The sequence below is a fragment of the Morone saxatilis genome, unplaced genomic scaffold, assembly GCF_004916995.1.
Source record: "Morone saxatilis isolate NCDOM2014 unplaced genomic scaffold, NCSU_SB_2.0 Contig12, whole genome shotgun sequence".
Lineage (NCBI taxonomy): Eukaryota > Metazoa > Chordata > Actinopteri > Moronidae > Morone > Morone saxatilis.
Window position 1 is genome coordinate 11,695,647 of NW_023339674.1, and position 8,698 is coordinate 11,704,344.

At 38.1% G+C, this 8,698-nt stretch overlaps 1 pseudogene; it reads left to right on the top strand.

The window, feature by feature from the left end:
- The window catches only part of LOC118322037, a 23,737-nt pseudogene that overhangs the window by 13,979 nt on the left and 1,060 nt on the right, over positions 1-8,698 (top strand).

Sequence of the window (8,698 nt, forward strand, 5' to 3'; positions counted from 1 at the left end):
AATACAAAAGGACATAGAGAACAAAAATATAAATCATTATGTAATAAATCAGTTATATTTAGCTAATTTATTTATTTAGGTTAGATTAAATTGTACAGAACTTTCTGGCTAGTTTGTCCTCTTTTCTTTTTCACAGTAAGGGATGTGAGGGTTAGTCCAGCCCTGACATTTAAAGAGATGTCTGAAAACTCAAAGAGTTACCTGGAAGCCAGTGGAGAGTGGGAACTGGTGGACATAACTGGAGAGTCCTCCATTCTCAAGTTTGGAATTGATGAGTGGGACATCATTACCTTCTGGGTGAGGGAAACCACTGAGTTTAATACTCTTTTGTCTGCAAATATAATAGTCCCAAATAATACATACAAGTACATCTTAAACTCACAAATGAACATGTTCCCAAAATATCATACATTGATGAACAGTCAGAGAATTAGTACCTGAATCTATAGCTGCCCTTTTCTTTTCATAAAGGTTATTGGTGGTCTATACAGTAAAGGTGGTTTGACTCTTCATACTGATTGTTGTCCACTAGGTGGTCATAAAGCGACGGCCAGTCCTCTACGTGGTCAACCTGCTGATCCCCAGCTCCTTCCTCATGCTCATCGACATCCTGTCCTTCTACCTGCCCCCCCATAGCGTCGACCGCGCCTCCTTTAAGATGACCCTCATCCTGGGCTACACCGTCTTCCTGCTCATCATGAACGACCTGCTGCCCAGCACAGCAAACGGCACGCCCATCATAGGTCAGAGATAGTGATATGAAAGGGTGGCATAACCTGTTATAGTTATTGGTTCCACAATCACTGACATCATAATAATCTATGGTGTGAATAAACAGTACTTGGACCAGACAAGCAGTTTCCTTAATCACACTAATCAATGTTTTCATTTCAAAATTTGATCAAATGATATGTGATTTGAATGGAGTTGCTTACCTCTGAAAATGTGTAAAAAGTAATCTGTTTGCAGACATCTCTCAATTACAACTCTGCCAGAAAATAGAATACAGTTTTTAGTTTTTCCGATTTGCTTTAGTGATTTTGACAAACTACACAACTGTTCGAATGACTGAAGGTGAAGCAACCAATTAACATTAAGGTAATAATAACTGAAAGTAACTGTAATGGTCAGAATAAAGATATGGTTGATATTTCTCAGGTTTTTTTTCAGCATTTTCTGGTCAGTGATAAGTAATTTACATCCACACTTGTTGCATTTTTGTACTCTGTTTTCAAGATAATGAGGGGAGCGTAACACTAAATTGTTACATAAAGAGACCCTGATTCTGAGACTAAGGAAAACTTAAAAAATTAAATAATCATCAATGTGCATCCATCAATCTCACTATCCTTCACTCTAGGTATCTATTTCTCTGTGTGTCTGGCCCTCATGGTCATCAGTCTACTCGAGACGGTCATCATTACCAATGTCCTCCACCACAACTCCATGAAATATCAGGAGGTTCCAAACTGGGTGAGGGTGGTGATCCTCAAACACATAGCCAACCTCATCTGTTACCGATGGTCGGAGGACATCCAGCCCCCTTCTATACCACAGAAGGATAAACCTGACAGCTCAAATGCTGGTTCAGGGCCGTGGATCATCCAACCAGCCAGCCAGACACCTGCCCAGCACCCTCCCAACACCGGAGGTAACAGACTCAGTAAAATTAAAGACTGGAAGTATGTAAATAACAAATCCCATTATTATTTTTGCTCATTATTCTTCGTTTCTATAAACATCTAAAATAAATGATGAGCAGCTTTTTCCTTATAAATATCAGAATCTGGCTTCATTCCCTGGTAGAGCTGGCCCCCATTGTACCAGGGCTGAGTCCTTGCTGCAGCGATCATGGGTATTAAAAATTTAATAATGTGTAAATTGGCTGCTAGGAAACACCTGTAGCACCGTCCAATAAAAAGCACTCAACTATGTCAACAAGAAGTCACTGTAGCATCACAAGTAGAATAAATTGTGCATTTTGTGCTAATCCTTTTTAAATGTAGGTGTGATAAATGGTTAGATAAATATGTTACAATAGTTACAGGTGGCATTCACTGGGTGTATAGACTGTAATCCCTCCTATCACCTCCCTCCTCCTACCAGATATAGCTTCTCTGCCTGAACTGCAACAGATCTGTCAATACCTTGGCGACCTTCGTGCCCACCTCATCTCACTGCAGAAGGAGAGTGAGCTGCAAGACCAGTGGTGCCACGTAGGATATGTCCTCGACTTCCTGCTCTTCCGCATCTATCTTTTGCTAATCTCCTGTTACGCCCTGGTGATCATCTCCATGTGGTGCATCTGGATCAGCCAGACATGAATCGGATGTGAAGCAGGGCTGGGATTCAATTTAAAAACATGCATTTGTATAACTAAAAGTCTCTGCCAACATTTATCAGTTGTTGTTTCTGTTATGTTTGTTTAAAGTTTAGCTTCTGTGTTTGATTTTGCAGAGAAATACCATGTACATGCAGCACTGATAGTTTTGTGTCATGGAGGATGGAACAATGGGTAAATGCACTGGAAAAATATATATATTAGAGTGACAACTAATTCCTCCATGTCAAACAATAGAACAAGACTACCACAGAGAAATAATGTGGCAGCAATGTCCATTTTCAGTGATGTCAATGCTGAAGGTAGAGGTGCTTATACTCATACAGGATGACTTCTAGAGTAGTAGGGTTATCTTGCTATGTTGTTGCCATTGGTCATTATAAATCTGAGCAGAAACCCCCAGGGTTCGATTATTGGACCTCTATTATTCAACCTGTAAGCTCCATGCGAAATAATGCAAAACAGTAATATTGCTTTATATGATAATATGACATACCTTCTCTGTCATTCCTGTTGTCCTGTCTGATAACAGTCTGATAATTAGAACTGAGTGAGTTGAATTGCACAGTTTGATTACTGATAATTCAGTACCAATGTAATGTGGAGGATGGCTCAGTTATATTTGCTTTCTCAGCCAAATTAGTGGTCGTATTTTTAGCCATGCTAGCAGTGTGGCAGTAGGGATGTTGTTGTTGGAGACCTTTGTTCCCCTTTAAGACGAATTTTAAAACTCATATAGCACCATCAGGTCAAAATTGTAATTTGCATACTTTAGTTTGTGACTAAATAAACAAAAGACATTCCCATCTGTCTCAGTTTGTGTTAAATCCTACTTAGGAACTGTTTGTTATTTATTAGGGGAGGGGGTGGCTCAAAACGGGGGAGACGCGTCAAATAATTAGTCAAACACTGGGGAGGGACTTTTGTTTTTATTTTGCAGAGCAGAGATGAGTCCCCACCAGCGCCAAGGGCTCTCGACAGTACGCAGCAATCAGCAAGAGCACTGCAGCCATACTTGTCAATGACTGTGGACTGTGTTGATTCAACTCCTTAGTACCCCATTAATAGGGCCCCACCACTCACACACAACAAACCGATATACAAATACAAAAAACATTTAGCTGCTGGACAGGCAACACTGGGAGTTTTTAAAAGCTTGCAGCCTGTCTGCTGTATATCTGTTTCCCTCGCTGTTTTTACTAATTATAAAAGTGTAAAAAAAACACAAAAAAGTCTAGATCAGAGCATTCCTGAAGTTCTAAAGTTCCTCCCTATTCTATAATCCCAATAAAAGAAGTATATGGTCATTAATAAAACACACGTCGTTATGTTGGCTGTGTGTGTCTCAAATGTTTTCCCCCCAGTTATTTGGGGGGGTTGGGGGGTTTAATATATTTATAATATATTTGCAAAGTCACACCTCTGCTACCCACTCCCCTGATAAATAAACAACAGTCCCTTAGCAAATTTGACCATGCTAAAAAATAAATAAACTATTCAACTATTGAAGGCAAAGTATAGTTTGTGTACTGGTGAACTGACAACGTGCATAGCGTTGTGTTTACCTTGGCTGTCACTAACACAAATAAAGTTGGTGACCCATACAGTACAAATCCACCTGAAGATGATTCAGAAACCTGTTGTACAAGTCAAGCCATCAGATGACCAATCAAAGGCTGAATTCATGCTACAGTTGCTATAGTCTACAGATGGTGATAATTGATGTCTCTATTAATTCACACTTCTCTGGCAGACTTCTGAATCAGATGGAGGAGTCTGTACTTTTTTGTTTTGTGTTTTGAGGAACCTTTTCATAAAGGCTTAACCGAGACTGAAAATGACAGAAGTAAAGCCAGCTGAGCTCATCTTCATCTGTTGCATGCTTCTTCACGGTAAGGCGGGAATATATTTTGACTATCCATAAACTAAGCAAAGAAGATAATCTGTTAAAAGCTGAATAATTGCATGTTGGTTGTTAAAGGGGCACTTCAATTACTTCTGGTCCTGTACAGTGGAACCTCTTTCAAATACAAAATTAACATTTGTTTTATGAGAGATGGTCCACTTTCACTCAACATCTCGAGTTCAGGTCTCTCTTTTCTTTAGTATGAATGAATTAGTATGAATGGCCATTGACTTTAACTATAATCTCTTCATCCCTGGAAGCTTTATTCCCCATCTAGACTCCTACCTCAGCCCATACATTCACCAAATACATAATTTCCAGGCATGCCATGAATATGGTATATGTTTAAACATGTGAGAATTAAAATATATATGTATGTGAGAGTAAAGAATACAAATATGCACAGAAGGCTAAATATTGGTAAGAGAGAATCAAATTACATATATGTGTTGAAAACTAAAGTGTGTATATACAATGAATAATGCAAGTGAATATGCGATTTTTCTCCTACCATACTACAGCAGCAAGCAGAGAGCGGCCTCGGTTGCTTTAATTTTATTTCATCCCATAATTTCTGGGTCATGTATTAATTATCTCATCATCCAAAACCACAGCCATTCTTGGTTTCATTACCATACCAATATTGTGTACAGCAGACAAAGAACCTGCAATGCTTCTGTGCCCATAGCCCATATCAATAAAAGAACTGGGATTAAATACTTCGTGTATGAGCTATCTCACAAACTCTACTTTCTATTTTCTACTTTCTCTTTTAAACTCAGGCTTTGTTGCAGCATTGAACTGCTCCAGCCCAACCCCTAAATCCTTGTTTGATGCACTCGAGAAAAACGTATTCGCTGATAAACTGGTGCGTCCTGTCAAGAGCTTTTCAGATCCAATTAACATTACCATCGGTATCACCGTGGTGGGAATTTTAGGAGTGGTGAGTCTGTAAAAACACCTATTCAAACTTTTTCAATTAGGTTTTTCACAGTCATTGATTCAAATTAATAATTAATCTGTATTACATTATCTAATTACCTTAAAAGTATGTGTTATTCATAGAATGAAAAGGCCCAAACCTTGACAACAGTCTTATGGCAAGCTCTGGTAAGTTTTCAGTGCACTGACAAAACATAAATAAATTCACATAAAGTCATAAAGACTTTGTCTAAATCTACTGTGTGTAGATTTTATTTGATGTGACTGATTCATTTATGTAGTAGCAGGGCTTAATTGATTTTCTGAGTTTTCTATTACATTGGTATTGTTCTGTTTAATGTAGCAGTGGAATATTGAGGGGCTGAGCTGGGATGAGAAGGAGTGTGGAGCCACAAGAATCTCTGTCCCTCGGGAAAAGCTTTGGATCCCAGACATCTACATCACAGAGATGTAAGTTAAAAGGATGTTCAGCAGTCTTTGAAATTATTGTCCAAATCTGAGAAATTAGACTTTAAGTAAAAACTTTAAATTATGTGAGCACTTGGAAAGAAATGTTAGACGCTGTAAGCCTGACAGAACAGCAGTAAACCTCTATTCCCTCTTTGCCTCTTTTAATCAATTTTATGCTAAAATTAGGGCAATTAAACACTAAAAAAGTATAAGAACACCAACTGAAAAAAGTAGGCTAAGAGATTTTGTCGTTGCTTTCCTCTCTCCATTAAGAAATTCTTGGATTCATTAATCAATTAATAATTGTAATGTTTTTTTTTATATTCTTTTCCAGCACCGATGAGGACAAATCTCCCAAAACTCCCTATGTTTACTTAGACAACAAAGGTTGTGTTTATGATGATAAGCCAATCAGAGTGGTCAGCTCCTGCCGATTAGGAATATACACTTTCCCCTTCGATGTCCAAAACTGCTCTTTGACCTTTGGATCATATCTACACTTTGGTAAGGCTGCTTGAATATAGAAAGGCTGATCTTTCAGCTGTATGATTGGAGTTAACATTGACTTTTTTCAGCGGCTAATTTCTAACCTAATGTGTACTTAAAGTGTTGGTGAAGAAATATGTGTGTGACTACACTAGGCCTTAGTTTTTCATTAGACAAATTCAACTGTGAAAAGCCATTAATGTGCTAAAATATCCCAACGTGTAGGGAAATGTGGGCTTTGGGGTTCTAATAACTCGAAGGAATAGAAACGTCTGGGTTATGTCAAAGTGTTATGTTCAAAGCTACGGACATTAGAGGATGTATTGCAAGCCCACAGGTCCAGGTGAAGAGGGATGCCTGAGGGGGTCGCAGGATATGGTGTTTTGCAGACTAAAGAGAAGTGGGTAGCTCATAAGATATGTTTAAGTTCATGTTAGCTCCTTTCTAAACTCTGTATAGTTTATGAGAGTGGAATTAGCTCTGACATAAAATACTTTGTAAGTACTTTTAATTATTCTATGATCACTTATTTTTATTTAAAATCGCTTAACATACCATACATTATACACTATTTGCATGCAGTAGAGATTATATACTAATCATAGTATACTGTTTTTAATGTGAGTATGGATTGAACATATTAAACCATTATATGATAACAGGAAAGGATACAATACACCACATGTCAATCAAACTTAAGAATGACACTGCCTATTAAATTTAGCAAGGAAGAAGTAAAATATTTTTCAAAAAAAAATTATTTTTATCGCCATCCACAATTAGTTTTGAGTTTTTCCAGCAGTGAGAAACTCCATTTTCCTTTCTGCATTGCGCTGTTGGAGACCAGCGTCTGACTAGTCTGTGTTTCTTCGTATGCATCGTGTTTTGAGTACTTTATTGTGTCACTTTCCTAGAGTAAACACACTATTTACCCAAAACAAGCTTATAAGCTTCTGAGCTTAATGCAGACAGAATAAAGGCTGAGTAACTGGGCTTACCAGTTACACCTTACCAGTTTGATGGTTGTAATGTATGATTTTTTTGTTTTCCAACTTTCATAGTAGATATAGGCTACAAATATTTCAAAATGTATTCAGTTGTGATTTATTAAAGTAAAAACGTGAAAACACTATGTACAGCATTATATAAAGTGCCAGCATTTACAGGATAACATACGTCCAATGTCACCAGAAACCTAACGTGAATCTTTCTGAGTAAATCTGACTTCATAAAAAATATATAAATAAAAATAAATGTCAAAAGTGTGACCAAAATCTTGAGGCGAGACCTGTGTCTCTTCCCAAGATCATTATAAAACGTAGGCCAACCCACTATGTGGTGAACCTCCTGATCCCCAGCTGCTTCCTCATCGCATTGGACCTCTTCAGCTTCCTGCTGCCTCCCGAGAGTGTGGACCGGTCCTCCTTCAAGATGACCCTCATCCTGGGCTACACAGTTTTCCTGCTCATCATGAACGAACTGCTGCCCATCACTGGAGAGTCAACACCTGTCATCAGTGAGTGACACCTGTGATATTAATTCTTTTATTCCAGAGAAAGTTGAAGGAACACGTAATTCACTGTTGCACATGAGCTTCTGAAGCGACAAGCTTAATTTAACCACAAACACTTCAAATCAGTAACATTGCACTGACTGTCAGTTTCTGAAAATAGATGCTACAGCAAAAAAAAGGAAGTTAAGTTTGTCGTAGTTTGGCTCGCTATTTTTGCCCATTCACCTACAGGGTCAGTGGTTTAAATAGCAGTGCTGGCTGCCGAATTTCTGCAATTTGCATAAAATTGCAAAAAATGTGGTGTAGAGTTGTAGTTTCCTAAGCTAATCATTATCCCTAATCGAAGCAAAGAATAATAACAGGAGTAACAAAATCCATTTTTATCAACTCTCTTTCCTGTCGCATTAAAAATATTGCTAGAACATGGGCAAAAAAGTATTACTATTACAAAAAGGTATACTATTTCTATTTCAAATTTGTGTCTTGTGGTTGGTGGCTGCAGTTGCCTGAGGTGGGGGACTCAGTGTCAGTGTCACACATATAGAACATACAGAAATATTTACTAAATCCTACCTGTTTTTGTTGTTGTTTTCTGCAGACGTTTTCTTCTCCCTCACTCTCGCCCTAATGGCGGCCAGCCTGTTGGAAACGGTGGTTATCACTAATTTCCGCTTCAGCTCCAGCCAGTGCCGCGCTCCACCTCGCTGGCTCAGAGTCCTTGTATTGCAATATCTAGCTGTTGTAGTTTTTCTTCCTCCAAAGAAAAAGAGCAATCGAGTCACTGTCTTCCTCAACCCATCTACTGGAGGTATATTATTATTATTATTATTATTATTATTAATGACATTAACTACAGAACTAAAGAATAAGAGCTTTGATCAGAGGGTTGATTTACTTTGAATTCCAGTTTGCAGAGATCCTTGAAGCACCAGAATTTAATGGACTTTATTATTGATAGGACTACGTGTAAAGTTACAGATTACTAATATTGCTTTGTTTGCTTTCACCTCCTTTGTTGAAAAGTTCCACATTTATTAACTGCTGAATACCGTATCAGGCC